Genomic DNA, 17035 nt, shown 5'->3' on the forward strand with positions numbered 1-17035 from the left:
CATCACTCTACTTACTCAGAATACCTAATTGTTACAATCATCTTTCAAACAGAATTTTGTTAGCTACTAGTCGGGGGGAATTACCATATGCTATTAATTAAGATTCCTCCTGATGAATATCTCCAGTGTATCCTACTCTCAAAATAATAATTTATAAAACTTCATAATGGCAGCTGTATCCATTATGCTTATTTACAAACAAAGCACAAAAAACAAGCCCCTTTTTCTTGCTATCTTATCCCTGGGGATTAGAGATGTATGGAATTATACTAAGCAGGGAAGATTATAAGAATTGGTTCACATAATTATACAGACCAACAGGTCTTATAATCAATCCTCTGGATGTTAAAGAACCAAAAAAGTCAATGGCATGATTCAGTCAGAGCAAGAAAGCCTCAAAGCCAGGAGCACCATGTTCACAAGCAGAAGATGGGTATCTCTGCTGCTGCAAAGAGAAGGAATCCACTCTGGGCCTTTGTCTTCTATTCAGGGCCTCCAGGGATTGGATGATTCCCATCCACTCTGAGAAGTCACTCGCTTTAGACAATTCACCAGGTCATACACTACCTCTTCTGGAAACACCTTCACAAAATATCCAGAAACAGTGTTTCTCCAGGTAAATAAAACTGTCCATCATACCTTGTTTATGATATTTTCTGCCATACAAAGTCTTTCATTTTACTTGAGTCAAATATTTCTATGATGTATTTTATACTTATGGGTTTTGAAAGGTTTGGGGATTAGAATGACCTCCCAAATCCTAGATATTCTGGCAAATTCTTCTGTTTTGAAATTTTTTATGTATTTTAAGTTGTTTATTTATTAATTTTACTTGAAAGACAGATATTTTCCATCTGCTGGTTCACTCCCCACTAAATGGCCACAACAGGCAGGGCTGGGCTAAGCAGAAGCCAGAAACTAGAATTCAATATGGGTCTCCCACATGGGTGACAAGTTACCTGAACCATCATCTGACACTTCCCAGGATGCTAACTATCAGGAAGCTAGATTGGAAGTGAAGGAGGAGCCAGACCTCGAACCAGGGACTCTGATATGGGATACAGCATCACAAGCAATAACCTAAACCTCTATGCCTATGGCCCCCCCTTGGGCATTTTTAGACTGAGTTCTTAGTATATCTGGGAAGTGTTTCTGTCTTTTGAGAATGATGTGGACCCAATTTTATTTTATTTCCAGTAAAATGTACAAAGTGTACCAACTTTGTACAATCTTTTCTTATGTATGGATAATGAACTTTGTGACTGAATTTCTACTTTAGGAATTAAATAATTAAATAATTCTTGATCTTGTAATGTCCTTTTTGCTTTTTATTTCAGGGTTAGGCCTACCTCAAAAAATTAAACCGTCTTCTCTCTCCTCTACTTTCTCAAAGAATTTACATAATATTGAAATTAGTACTTCTCTAAAAGTAACTTCTCATAACTATATAGTTGGAAAGGAAGGAGTATTTAGGTACCTTTTTGGCTAATTGTAAATACCCTTCTTTTGGAAACTAACAGTCATAAGGGCTAAATTTTTAAATTACTTGCATTAAGGAATGTGAATCTTTTCCTACTCTGTCATATTAAGTTCTACTGAGCTACTGTGCACATGAATGGCTTTTTTACCCAAACATACTTTTATAATACCATACATCACTCACTTGAAAAATATAAATCTAGTGAGTTATAAAAATATCCAAATATTGAAAACTTTATTATACAATAATAAAAGTTCACACTGGTTAATATCACCACTAATCTCATCTGAAAAGTGTTAGTATTGGAAAGCTGTCAAGCTTATAATGACTAATACAAGTTTTCTAAAATTCTAATTTTCATTGAAAGGTCAAATTTTAACACAAGCAACAAATATTATCGATCGTTTTACTTGAAGTGTCAGGTTCATTTTATTCATTTTTGAAAAAATGCCTGCCCATTGTCAAAATCTGAATACCCATCACTTTCCAGTCAGCCGTTCTTTCACATAAAAATAGTTTTTCATATATACACAAAAGGAAGCTATTGCAGATCATCACTCAAAAGATTTACACAAGTGTTTTTCCTCTGGGCCGTCATCGCACTTTTATATCCAGCCTAAATAGTTTCATTTCATCACTCAGATAACACAATGATATATATTCTAGGTATAAGAATTAATAAAATTAGCAAGTTTTACTGCTTGCTTCATAAAGAACATTCTTGAACAAAATCAGCTATTTTTTTCCTGCAACTGTGTGGCAGTGAAGAATACAAGGCCTTCCAGAAAGATTGCCAAATAAACAAAACTGAACTTTACACATTCCGGTGTCTTGCTTCTCTTGATCAATAGTATCTTGGAGGCACTTGTCCACATTGTGCCACGGAGCTGTAATAGGTTCATTTGCACTGCTTTCTATGGAACGCTCTGCTTAAACGCAGTTCAAAATCTGATCAAATATTCTCATTTTTAAGGACTGTGGATATTGATGATGGAATTAACTTTTTTTTTATCTTTTATTTAATGAATAAAAATTTCCAAAGTACAGCTTATGGATTACAATGGCTTCCCCCCCATAACTTCCCTCCTACCCGCAACCCTCCCCTTTCCCGCTCACTCTCCCCTTCCATTCACATCAAGATTCATTTTCAATTCTCTTTATATACAGAAGATCAGTTTAGTATATATAAAGATTTCAACAGTTTGCCCTCACATAGCAACACAAAGTGAAAAAATACTGTTGGAGTACTACTTATAGCATTAAATAACAGTGTACAGCACATTAATGACAGAGATCCTACATTTTTTTTAAAAAAATTGATTAATTTTCTATGTAATTTCCAATTTAACACCAAGTTTTTTTTTCCATTTTCAATTATCTTATATACAGAAGATCGATTTAGTATATACTAAGTAAAGATTTCATCAGTTTGCACCCACACGTAAACACAAAGTGTAAAAATACTGTTTCAGTACTAGCTATATCATTACTTCACATTGGACAACCCATTAAGGACAGATCCCACATGGGATGTAAGTACAGTGACTCTTGATGTTAATTTAACAATTCAACACTCTTGTTTATGGCGTCAGTAATCTCCCTAGGCTCTAGTCATGAGTTGCCAAGGCTATGGAAGCCTTTAGGATTCGCTGACTTTGATCTTATTCCGACAGGGTCATAGTGAAAGTGGAAGTTCTCTCCTCCCTTCAGAGAAAGGTACCTCCTACCTTGATGGCCCCATTCTTTCCACTGGGATCACACTCACTGAGATCCTTCATTTAGGTCTTCTTCTTCTTCTTTTTTTTTTTTCCAGAGTGTCTTGGCTATCCATGCCTAAAATACTCTCATGGGCTCTTCAGCCAGATCCAAATGCCTTAAGGGCTGATTCTGAGGCCAGAGTGCTATTTAGGACATCTGCCATTCTATGAGTCTGCTGTGTCTCCCCCTTCCCATGTTGGATCCTTCTCTCCCTTTTTGGTTTTATCAGTTAGTATTAGCAGACACTAGTCTTGTTTGTGTGATCCCTTTGATTCTTAGATCTATCAGTGTGATCAATTGTGAACTGAAATTGATCACCTAGACTAGTGAGATGGCATTGGTACATGCCACCTTGATGGGATTGTATTGGAATCCCCTGGCACGTTTCTAACTCCATCATTTGGGGCAAGTCCGATTGAGCATGTCCCCAATTGTACATCTCCTCCCTCTCTTTTTCTCATTCTTATATTTAACCGGGATCACTTTTCAGTTAAAATTTAAACACCTAAGAATAATTGTGTGTTAATTACAGAGTTCAACCACTAGTACTAGAACAAAAAAATACTAAAATGGATAAAGTATTACATTGTTTATCAACAGTCAGCACAAGAGCTGATCAAGTCACTGTTTCTCATAGTGTCCATTTCACTTCAACAGGTTTCCCCTTTGGTGCTCAGTTGTCACCGATCAGGGAAAACAAATGATATTTGTCTCTTTGGGACTGGTTTAATTCACTCAGCATGATGTTTTCCATATTGAATAGCAATGGTGAGAGTGGGCATCCCTGTCTGGTACCAGATATCAGTGGAAATGCTTCCAACTTTTCCCCATTCAATAGGATACTGGCCGTAGGTTTTTCATAAATTGCTTTGATTGTATTGAGGAATGTTCCTTCTATACCCAGTTTGCTTAGGGTTTTCATCATGAAAGGGTGTTGTATTTTATCAAATGCTTTCTCTGCAACTATTGAGAGAATCATATGGTTTTTCTTCTGCAGTCTGTTAATGTGGTGTATCACATTGATTGTTTTGCGCACATTGAACCATCCCTGCATACCAGGGATAAATCCCACTTGGTCTGGTGGATGATCTTTCTAATGTGATGTTGCATTCTATTGGCCAGAATTTTATTGAGGATTTTTGCATCTATGTTCATCAGGGATATTGGTCTGTAATTCTCTTTCAATGCTGCATCTTTTTCTGGCTTAGGAATTAAGGTGATGCTGGCTTCATAGAAAGAATTTGGGAGGATTCCCTCTTTTTTGATTGCTCTGAATAGTTTGAGGAGAATTGGAGTTAATTCTTTTTTAAATGCCTGGTAGAATTCAGCAGTGAATCCATCTGGTCCTGGGCTTTTCTTTGTTGGGAGGGCCTTTATTACTGTTTCAATTTCTGTCTCATTTATGGGTCTGTTTAGGTTTTCTATGTCTTCCTGGCTCAATTTAGGTAGGTTGTATGTGTCCAGGAATCTATCCATTTCTGATAGATTTCCCTGTTTACTGGCATACAAACCCTTGTAGTAATTTCTGATGATTCTTTTTATTTCTGTGGTGTCTGTTGTTACATTTCCTTTTTCATCTCTGATTGTATTGATTTGGGTCTTTTCTCTTCTTTTTTTAGTTAGTTGAGCGAATGGGGTGTCAATTTTGTTTATTTTTTCAAAAAACCAGCTCCTCGTTTGGCTGATTTTTTGTAATTTTTTTTTTATTCAATCCTGTTGATTTCTTCTCTGATTTTAATTATTTCTCTTCTCCTACTAGCTTTGGGTCTGGTTTGCTGCTGATTTTCTAGATCCTTGAGATGACTTGAAGGCTCATCTATTTGGTGCCTTTCCAATTTCTTGATGTAGGCACCTATTGATATAAACTTTCCTCTTAACACTGCTTTTGCTGTATCCCATAGGTTTTGGTATGATGTGCTGTTATCCTCATTTACTTACAGAAAATTTTTGATTTCTCTTCTAATTTCTTCTATGACCCATTGTTCATTCAGGAGCATGTTATTCAGTCTCCATGTGTTTGCACGTGCTCTAGGGATTCCCAAGTTGCTAATTTCCAACTTCATTCCTTTATGATCTGAGAAGCTGCATGGTATGATTCTAATTCTTTTGAATTTGCTGAGACTTGCTTTTTGGCCTAGTATGTGGTCAGTCCTAGAGAAGGTTCCATGTACTGCTGAGAAGAATGTAAATTCTTTCTGTGTAGGATGAAATGTTCTGTAGATATCTGTTAGGTCCATTTGAGCTATAGTGTCATTTAAATCTACTGCCTCCTTGTTGATCTTCTGTCCTGTTGATCTGTCTAGCTCTGAGAGTAGAGTATTGAAGTCCCCCAGTACTATTGTATTGGGGTCTAAGTCTCCCTTTAGGAATTAACTTAAAAAAAAAAAACAAAAGACTGAAGTTACCAACAGAAAAATCAGGATAGTTACTGTCACGGAAGACAGAAGAGAGTATGATCGGGATGACTCACGTAGCAGGCTTCTGGGGCATGGGCAATGATCTAATCTTGGCCCAGGTAGCATTTACAATGGTATTTCTTTGTGTAATTACTTATTAAATTTTGCAACATGTATATCCAAGGACTGTATTTCATAAGAAAAGTTTTAAAATACAAGTTCTTTCATGTATTGTATCAATAACTAGATTTCTTTATCATTTATTTATTTAAATTCTACATTTTACAAGCAGACCTATCAGGGTAAAAAAGTCTAACTGGCATTACATATAAGAGAGAAGCAGCGTTCCATTTTAGGGAACAGGAGGAAGCAGCCAACATGGGTGTAGGAAAAGTTCAAAGGAAATTTCTATTTTACTTCACAGAAAGAACAGCTTCTACATCTGTTCTCTGAAAATTGAAGACTGCTCTGAAAATGGATCTCTTCTTTGTGTGTTGTCGTCTTCTTTCATTTTCAGGGACAACAGTTTTCCAAATGTCTTAATCCAAGTCAGAGACCTTTTTTCAGCTTACTAAAAAAAGCCCCACAGCTTGATGATGTTCTTTGACACACAATTCTGTGATGTGGCTATCAGAGGAAATGTGTTCATAATTACAAAGACAAACAAGTCCAAGAATGTTTGTGAATGATAGGCCAAAGTTAAAATAAAGGATCACTGTCACTGAACATATGTTTTCCCATAATGCCCCAAACGAACTGAAAATCTGAAAAAAAATGTTAAAATATTTCATATATTCTTTTAACTACCAAAACAAAATAACTCAAACTCTTTCATTCTAACAAAGTAATACTGCATTATTCACTGAACACTGATGACATCTTTTATATAATTATGAATTTTAAATGCAAGTTGTATTTATAAAGTTTCAACTCTAAAGGCTAATTAAATGTTTTAAGATTTAAAAAGAATTTAAAAGGATTAAAAACCTTCAACATAATCAAGCACTTTGTGAAATACTTCATGACCAGAGCATACCTGTAATCTGTACAAAATTCCATATCACTCAATTCTCTCCACATCTACTACATTCTTTAACATTGCATTTCATTATCTTAAATTTTAATTTTACACCATTAAGAATCGACTATCCTAGATTACTGACAGCAAAAAAGTATGTAAAATGAAACTGAAGCTTAAATATAAAAATAAGATTTTAGGGGCTGGGGCTGGGGCTGTGGCAGGTAAAGCTGCCACCTGTGGTGCCAGTGTCCCATATGCATGCCAGTTCAAGTCCCAGCTGCTCCACTTCCAATCCAACTCCCTGTTACTGTGCCGGCCTGAGAAAGCAGCAGAAGATGGCCCCAGTACTTGGGCCCCTGCACGCACATGGGAGACTCAGAAGAAGGTCCTCAGGATGAAAACAAACAATTCAATCAAAATATGAAAAAGTATAAGGTAATTCACAAAAAGACAACTTATAACAATACACTATCATAATAAACTAAACGTAAATATGAGAGCAAGAAGATACTTTTCATCTCAGTCAATCAAACATTGACATTAGTAGTCTTTTTTTAATTGATTTTTTTATTTGAAAGGCAGAGAAACAAAGAGATAGAGCTTCCATCGATTGACAGATTCACCCCCAATTGCCTGCAGTGGCTGGGGCTAAGCCAAGGCCAGAGCTGGGAGCCAGGGACAAAATCCAGGTATAGGAACCCAATCCCTTGGGCTGTCACTGCCGCCTCCCAGGGTCTCCATCAGCTTTCGAAAGCTGCAGATCCAGGATCAATGTGGGGCACAGGCTTCTTACGCACTGGGCTAAGCGTCTACCTACAGAACCTTTGTTTTATTATTATTTGACAGGCAGAGTTACAGACAATGAGAGAGAGAGAGACAGAGAGAAAGGTCTTCCTTCCACTGGTTCACTCCCCAAATGGCCGCTATAGCTGGCGCGCTGCATCAATCGGAAGCCAGGAGCCAGTTGCCTCTTCCTGGTCTCCCATGTGGGTGCAGGGGCCCAAGCACTTGGGCCATCCTCCACTGCCTTCCTGGTCCACAGCAGAGAGCTGGCCTGGAAGAGGAGCAACCGGGACTAGAACTCGGTGCCCATATGGGATGCCGGTGCCACAGGCGGAGGATTAACCAAGTGAGCTACGGTGCCAGCCCCCTCTCCAGAACCTTTTTTAAAGAAGTTTTATTGTTATTGAATTCACAGACCATAAAATTCACTCATTTGAACAGTATAATTTAGATATTTTTAATATGAGTTATACACACATCAGCAAAAATCTTACTTTAGAACATTTTTTTCTTTACCCTAAAAGGAAACCCCACACCCATTCCTTCCTATACATGTATCCCTAAGAGACATAACTTTAAGGATATTTTTTAATGTCAAAAATTTAAGCATGCAACCCTGAGGCTGAGCAATTCATTTCATAGAATTCATCCTGTAGGAGAAAACAAATAATACACAGACATGCACAGAGTTTTTTTTTTTTTTTTTTTAATGTTTACTTATGTATCTTCATTTACTTGAAAGACAAAGAGCAGATCTTCCATCTACTGGTTCACTCCCCAAATGCCCAAAAGAGACAGGACTGGGACAGACAGAAGCCAGAAGCCCAGACCCCCATCCAGGTCTCCCAGAGGAGTGGCAGGGGCCTAAGCACTTGGGGCAACATCTGCTGCCTCCCTTAGCAGGAAGCTGGATCTGAAACAGGACAGCAGAGACTGGAGCCGGCACTCGGGATGGGGCGTGGGTGTCCTAGGCAGCAGCAGCTTCACCTGCTGCGCCACAGTGCCCGCCGTGAACAGAGCTGTTCTGGAAGCACTATTTCTTTTAGCAAAATACTATAAGTGATCGTTACCCATCAACAGCAAGCTATATTAATAAATTGTGATACACAGCAAAAAAAATGTGAGAATGTGTAGAATAATGGAGCCGTATCTCTGATCAGGAGCAATCATCAGAAAATATATTTTACCCAAAAAGCAATGTAACAATATATAGAATGTAGTCAACAATCTCATTTGTAAGAAAATCAATTATAGCTAGAAAATCTTACAGAAAATATACATGGAATTATTAACAAAGATTACCTGTAAAGGGTGAAAATTAGAAGTTGAGAAAATGAAGATTATATTTCACTGCAAAATTAAGTTGACATCCTTGGAGGAATGCAACTTACTGTTTTAAAAACATTACCCAGCACAAAGTTAACTGAAAATGACTCTTAATGGAGAACGGGACTGGGAAGGGGAAAGGGAGGAGGAGTGGTGGGAGGGGAGTGGAGGGGTGGATATGGTGGGAAGAATAACTCTATTCCTAAAGTTGTACTTATGAAATTTGTATTCCTTAAAAAATAAATTTTAAAAATAAACACTGTATATTTTTTTCACTTTGTGTTGCTATGTGAGGGCAAACCGTTGAAATCTATATATATACTAAACTGATTTTCTATATATAAAGAGAATTTAAAATGAATCTTGATGGGAATGGAAGGGGAGAGCGAGTGGGAAAGGGGAGGGTTGTGGGGGGGGGAGTTGGGGGGGGAAGCCTTTGTAATCCATAAACTGTACTTTGGAAATTTATATTCACTAAATAAAAAAAAATGAAAAAAAATACACACTGTAAAAAATTAACTATATATTTCTATAAAAATAAATTTTAAATTTTAAAAAAATAAGTAAAACCACTACCCAGCAACAATGAAAGCATTTTTAGAGGAGAACATGCACAGGCCACATCAGAGTTGTTTTGCATGGACATGCAAGGATGTACCAAGCTTCAAAAGAGAAAGCATTTCTCCTTATGCCTGAAAATAAATATGTAACACAGCAATTTTCAGAAGTAGATGATTATCCTTCTAAAGGATACCTATACAATGTATAATATAACTGTGTATTTAAATTTAGGGGGAAAATCTAAGAGAAATATTTTTGAAAAACGGGAAAATAATTAGCAATAAGGCTGTTATTTTCTATTTAAAATTAAAATTATTTTAAAAATTATCACAGAACTAAAAAACTTTTACAGAAAATGCTTGTCTCACACTGAAGATAAAAGAACTATTGTATTTATAAAAGCAAGCAATCTAAAGTACTTTATTTTGCCTCCAGCTGGATTCCGATTACCTTGACTTTTTATTTTCACATAATAAATTATTTACTTCTGCCTTTATTTCTAGAGACTTATTTATTTTTTGAGTTACAGAGTGAGGGAGGTATGGGGGAGAGAGAAAGAGGGAAGGGGGAGGGAGGGAGAAAGAAAGAGAGAAAGAGAGAAAGAGAGAAAGAGAGAGAGAGAGAGAGAGAGAGAGAGATGCATCTACTGGTTTACCCCCCAAATGGCCACAACAGCCAGGAGCAAGGAGCTGCACCTGGGTCTCACAGTTAGGTGGCTGGAACCCTAACACTTGGGCTTTCTTCTGCCACCTTCCCAGGCCATTTGTAGGGAGCTGACTCCGATGTGGAACAGCCAGAACACAAACCGGTGCCCATATGGGACGTCAGCATCGCAGGAGGTGTCTTTTACCCACTATACCACAATGCCAGCCCCTTGCTTTTTGCCTTTTACCATTCAGTTTTCAATAGGCTTCCAAGCATTGTTCAGCATATAAAGCTTATAAAAACCCATTTTATCATGAGATGTAATCCATCATCCCTCCAAAACAATTCTAAATTCATACAAAGATATAAATAAAAGGATATTTTTGAGAATTATTTATATGAGTGAAAATTATAAACAAATAATATTCAACAATAGGGATAAGTAAAATTAACTGGAGATAATTCCATAGGATGAAATACAATATAACCACTAAAAACAGGCACTGAGAAATAATATTTATCAGCATCAAGGTACTCCAGATATATAAAACATACATAACATCATTTTTCTTTTCTAGGGAAAATATGTGTTTATAGGATACAAAGAAAATAATAAAAGGTCATATATTTTACTGGAGTTTTTTTATTTCTAGGTGTTGATTTTGAGGATGATTTTATTTCTCCTTTATCTGAGAATTTCCAAAATTTCTTCAATTAAAATGCACATAAATTATTTTATGATCAAAAATTCTACTTTGAAAGGCAGAAACAACTAAGCTAGTTCTCACATTGGGTAAAAATGGTCATATTTTTAAATATTTTATGATGGAGAAAAACTATGATTAAAAACTTCTTCAAAATAAGTATAAAAATGACCATGTAGCTACACAGAAGGTTATATTAGAAAATGTATAATATATATATATACATATATATATATATATTTGAGATTTATCTATTTATTTGAAAGGCAGAGTTACAGAGGCAAAGGCAGAGAGAGAGAGAGAAATCTTCCATCTGCTGGATCACTCCCCAAATGGCTGGAGCTGGGCCAATCTGAAGCCAGGAGCTAGGAGCTTCTTTCAGGTCTCCCACATGGGTACAGGGCCCCAAGGACTTTGGCCATCTTCTACTGCTTTCCCAGGCCATAGCAGAGAGCTGGTTCAGAAGTGGAGCAGCCAGGACTCAAACTGGCACCCACAAGGGATACTGGCAATGCAGGCGGCAGCTTTACCTGCTATACCACAGCGCTAGCCCCAATATATATCTATATATATATATATATATTTTGACAGGCAGAGTGGACAGTGAGAGAGAGACAGAGAGAAAGGTCTTCCTTTGCCGTTGGTTCACCCTCCAATGGCTGCCGCGGCTGGCGCGCTGCGACCGGCGCACCGCGCTGATCCGATGGCAGGAGCCAGGGGCTTCTCCTGGTCTCCCATGGGGTGCAGGACCCAAGCAATTGGGCCATCCTCCACTGCACTCCCAGGCCACAGCAGAGAGCTGGCCTGGAAGAGGGGCAACCGGGACAGAATCCGGCGCCCCGACCGGGACTAGAACCCGGTGTGCCGGCGCCGCAAGGTGGAGGATTAGCCTAGTGAGCCGCAGCGCCGGCCCTAGCCCCAACATATTTTAATATATGGAATAAATTGATGTTTATAAGCAAACTTATCGATGATGTCACAAATGTTTTTACAGTATGCCAAAAAGAAAAACAAAAACATAAGTCTGTGCGAAACAAAATAAAGCTACACACATTTTAAAAAGAATCTCTGATGCAATACATGATAGCTTTAAATGTTTCTTTCAAAGCATATGTGGGTAGCATTGGTATGCTTACTCTTGACCCTATTTGTCATCATCATTACTTCATGAAAGGCCATAAAACAGTTTTAAAGCCACCACATCTTTTCAATTATTTTAATTATTCTATGGTAACCAGCCTCAATAGCAAGAATTAATATAAAATAAAATTAAAAGGAAAAATGGTTGAAAACATCTCAAAATGATGTTTAAAACAATTACAATTTTTAAAAATGAAATTCAAAACAAGAGCTCAAAAGAAAGTGTGTCTCAATATAAGAAGTACTATCTTCCAAACAGACTCTTAAAAATATAAATTGTTTTTATTTCAAAGGTTTTTAAAAACCAGGATTACACAAGAATCCCTGAGACTGGTGTTAGCCAGATGGTAGAATATGACTTTCCCGAGCTCATCTCCTCAGCAGAAAAATCAATTTGAACACCCATCCCACGCATGAAAATACCTTCTCCACAGCTAAGGAAACCAGGTGAGAGGTTATAGCACCTGCATGTAGCACAGAAACAAGACTTTAAAGAGGCCAAGAAAGAGAGATTACATCACACAAGCCACTCGAACCCTAGCCCTGGGCAGGACAGCATGGAGACACACTCTCTGCTTGGGGAAAGATGAGGAAAGTAAGCAGCAGACTTTGCCTCAGATCCTAATACCAGCAGCCCCAGTACCATAGCCTCAAGTTCCAGGCTTGCCCAGTGGTCTTGGTCCCCTGGCCCACCCCACGGCCACACTGCCTTCAGAGTCCCCAGGACCCAGGCTGGTCCCAGTGTTGTGCTTCGTAAGCTTCAAACACATATCATGGCAGCCCCCACACACCCTGGTTCCAATCCAGTCTATCTGTAGCCCCAAACTCTAGGCCAGCAACATGGACCAAACTTTTAGACTCATCCCAACACTAGGCCAGATCCTGTAGTCCCGGGTACCCATGTGCCCAGCAGACTCAGTATCTAGACCCACTTCATTGCCATGTCTGGCCCAGTCACCCCTAGGCTATGAACTGTCCCCAGCACCAGGACTGTACCACTATCCCCAGACATCGGGCCCACTCAAGCACCAGGCTGGTCCCCAAATCCCTAATAATTAGCACCCCTTAGACTCAGCCTCCAGGCTAGCCCCTACAGATAATAGGTTCTAGGCCCACCCAGGACTCAGAGCCAGGTCAAACCACATAGGCTTAAGGGGCTCCATAATGCAGGACAGCCCTTGTGGTCCCACGCTGCAGCAGACCCAGGGCCCAGGCCTCACCAGTGAACCAAGATCCATGCCCGTCCCTGTGTAGCCTGGTCCCCAGCTTGGTCCCCAATGACCAAGGCCCCAGGCTCATTCCAGTATCTGCCTGGGCCCCACAGAGTCAGGCTCAAACCCTACCCACGTACCAGGTGAACCTCTGTGGACCCAGGCTTCAAGCTGGCCCTATGGACCCAAGCTTGAATGCCCATTCTCAAGCAGCAAGTCCACTTCGATGGCCCCAGGTTCCAGAACCAAATTTATAGAAAAAAGTGTCAGGCTCACCCATCTGCTGACCCAAGCAGCAGAGCAGCCTGTGCAAGGATTCCAGCAGCAATCCTGCCAAAGGACCACGACAGCCCACCTGCTCAGAATTTCTGGATGCACTGTCTGGTGAACGTCTTTCTCAGATGAAGCCAGTCTGCAAAGGCTGTAAGAAGTTTCTAAATCTTCAAAGGCACAGATATCCTGTGTGTGTGTGTGTGTGTATCACTCTGCCTTTCAAATAAACAAAATAAATCTTTATAAAAAAAAACTGATGAAGCTTTAGGTAGATGAGAAAAAATGAAAGAAGACTCAAATAAATAAAATCAGAAATGAAATAACAGACCTTGAAACTACTACCACAGAAATACAAAGAATAGCAACAGACTTGTGTGAATAATTATACAGCAACATAATTGGATAGCCTAGAGGAAGTCAAAAAATTACTAAATGCCTGTAACCTATCAAGACTGAATCATGGAGAGAAAATCTGGACAAACCAACAACTAGGAGATTGAATCATTAAAAACCAAAACAACAACAACAAAAAAACCTTCTCAACAAAAGTTCAGGATCTGATAACATCTCTGCTGAATTCTAGCAGATATTCCAAGAAGAATTAATGCAAATCCAGCCTAAATTTCCACAAAATCAAAGAAGGAATATACCCAAACTTATTTTATGAAGCCAGAATTACCTTGACACCAAAACCAGAGAAGGGTACTACATGAAAAAAAAAATGCATACTATTTATATCTAAAAATATGATAAACATCCTTAAAAGAATGATAGGTAAAAACTATATAATCAGCTCAAAAGATGAAAAAAAAAGTATTTTTAAAAGTTAAACATCATACTCAGTGGTGAAAAGTTGAATGATCTCTAAAATCAGGAAGAAGTATATCCACTCACAGGGCTGGCGCTGTGGTACAGTGGGTTAACGCCCTGGCCTGAAGTGCTGGCATCCCATATGGGTGTATGTTCGAGTCCCGGCTACTCCACTTCTGATCTAGCTCTCTGCTATGGCCTGGGAAAGCAGTAGAAGATGGCCCAGGTCCTTGGGCCCCTGCATCTGCGTGGGAGACCTGAAAGAAGCTCCTAGCTCCTGGCTTCAGATTGGCACAGCTCCAGCCATTGCGGCCAATTGCAGAGTGAACCAGCAGATGGAAGATCTCTCTGTCTCTCTCTCTCTCTCTCTCTCTCTCCCTTTCTCTCCCTCTCTCTCCCTCTCTCTCTCTCTCCCTCTCTCTCTCTCTCTCTGCCTCTCCTCCCTCTGTGTAACTCTTTCAAATAAATAAATAAATATTTTAAAAAGAAAGAAAGAAAAAAGAAGACGTATATCTACTCTTATCACTTCTCCTCAACATTACTGGCAATCTTAGCCTAAACAACTAGGCAAGAGAAAGAAAAAGGATTCAAATTGGAAAAGAAGTTAAATTGTCCCTATTTGCAGGTGGCATGATCTTGTTTACAAAATCCATAAAGCTCCTTCAAAACTCTATTAGAACAAAAAATTTAGAAAAGTTGCTGGATACAAAATCAACAAGATTAGAAAACTCAGCAGCTTTCCTATATACCAACAATGAAATATCAAAACAGAAATCAAGACAACAATCCCATTTACAATGTCTATAAAAAAAGAATAAAATATTCAGTAGTACATTTCGCAAAGGAGATAAAAAACTTGAAAACTATAAAACATTCATGAAATAAAATGGAGAAAATACAAATAAATGGAAAGGTATCTTATATGCATGGATTGAAATAATTAATATTGCTACAATGTTCATGCTTGGGCCCACATTGTAGTGTGGCAGGTTAGACGCTGCCTGCAATGCTGGCATCCCATACTGAAGCACCTATTCAAAACCCACTGCCAATCTAGCTCCCTGCCAGTGCCACTCGGAAGACCCAAAGATGGCCCAAGTACTTGGGCCCCTGCCATCCATGTGGGACACCCAGTTGCAGTTCCAATATCCTGGCTGTGACCTGGCATGATCTTGGCCACTGTGGCCATTTGGGGAATGAACCAGCAGGTGGAAGCTCACTCGCTCTCTCTCTCTCTCTCTCCCTCTCTCCCTCTCTCCTTCTCTCCCTCTCTCCCTCCCTCCCTGTCTTCCTCCCCCTGCCTTTCAAAAAAGTAAATAAATCTCTTTAAAAAATAAGTCTATGCTACCCAAAGCAATGGGCAGGTTCAATGCAACCCTTAGCAAAATTCCAAAGAGAATTTTTATAGAAATAGAGGGAAAAAAAACTTTAAAATTCATATGGAACCACAAAAGACCCTGAATAGCTAAATCAGTCTTGACCAAAAAGAACAAAACTGGAGATAGCACATTATTTGACTTTAAAATATATTACAAAGTTACAATAATTAAAACAGCATCACAGAAGCATAAAAACAGGCCCATATACCAACAGAACAGAACAAACAGCTCAGAAACAAATGCACACATTTATGGTCAATTGATTTCTGGCAAAGGTACCAATAACACACAATGAAGAAAGGACAATCTTTTTAATAAATGGTGTTAGGGAAACTGAATATTCATAGGAAAAGAATGAAATTAGACCATTATTTTGTACCATACACAAATATCAACTGAAGTGTATGAGCTAAAACTGCCGGAAAAGAACATAGGGAAAAATCACTATGACATTGATCTGGGCCAGAGTTCATAGATTTGACCACAAATTGCATACAACAAGCCAAATACACAAATGGGCTTATGTCAAACTAAAAAGCTTCTGCACAGCCAAGGAAACATTAACAGAAAGTAAATATCACATGGAACAGAAGAAAATATTCAACAACCATGTATCTGACAAGTACTGGTACCCATAACATATGGAACTTGAACAACTCTAAAGGAAGAAATCAAATAATCAGATTAACAAATAGGTAAAAGATCTAAATATTCCTCAAAAGAAGACATACAAATGACTAACATGCACACAAAAATTGCCTAAAAATACTAATCATAAGGGAGACATAAATTAAAACTACAATGAGATATCACCTCACACCTGTCAGAATGGCTGTCATAAAATGAAGATAAGGAACACTGGCAAGGGGCTGGCGCTGTGGCGTAGTTGGTTAAGCATCTGCCTGTGGCACCAGAATCCCACACAGGGGCCAGTTTGAGTCCCAGCTGCTCCACTTCCAATCCAGCTCCCTGTTAATGACCTGGGAAAACAGTATAAGATGGACCAAGTGCTTGGCCCCTGCACCCACGTGGGAGACTGGAAGAAGCTCCTGGCTCCTGGTTTAGGATTGGCACAGCTACGGCCATCGTGGGCATTTGGAGAATGAACCAGTGGAGGAAGGACCTCTCTTTCCATCTCCCTCTCTGTCTGTAACTATGCCTCTCAAGTAAATAAATATATCTTTAAAAAAATAAAACAGGTGTCTAAAAAAAAAAGAACCATTGGCAAGTACATAGAAGAAAGAGAACCCTTGTCCATCATTTATGGGAAGATAAACTGACACAGACTTGAGGGAAAACTGGACTAAGGTCCCCAAATAGCTAAAAAGAGAATGACCATATGACCCAACAACCCCACTTCTAGGTACATACTCAAAAGATCTGACGTCAACATGCTGGATAGATGTCTGCACTCCCATGGTCATTGTACCCAGTTTATGGAATCAACCTGTTTGTCTGTCAACAGATGCACTGACAAAGAAGATGTGGTACAAACACACAACGGAATACTATTTTGTCTTAATGAAAGGAAAAGAAGTTTGCTATTTG

The 17035-nt window shown here is 38.8% G+C and overlaps 1 protein-coding gene across 6 annotated transcripts in view; it reads right to left on the reverse strand.

Moving 5' to 3' along the window:
• Positions 1–17035, reverse strand: part of CEP112 (centrosomal protein 112) — a 516630-nt gene that overhangs the window by 416819 nt on the left and 82776 nt on the right. The window lies entirely within an intron of this gene.

Source organism: Lepus europaeus, chromosome 18 (assembly GCF_033115175.1).
Source record: "Lepus europaeus isolate LE1 chromosome 18, mLepTim1.pri, whole genome shotgun sequence".
NCBI lineage: Eukaryota > Metazoa > Chordata > Mammalia > Lagomorpha > Leporidae > Lepus > Lepus europaeus.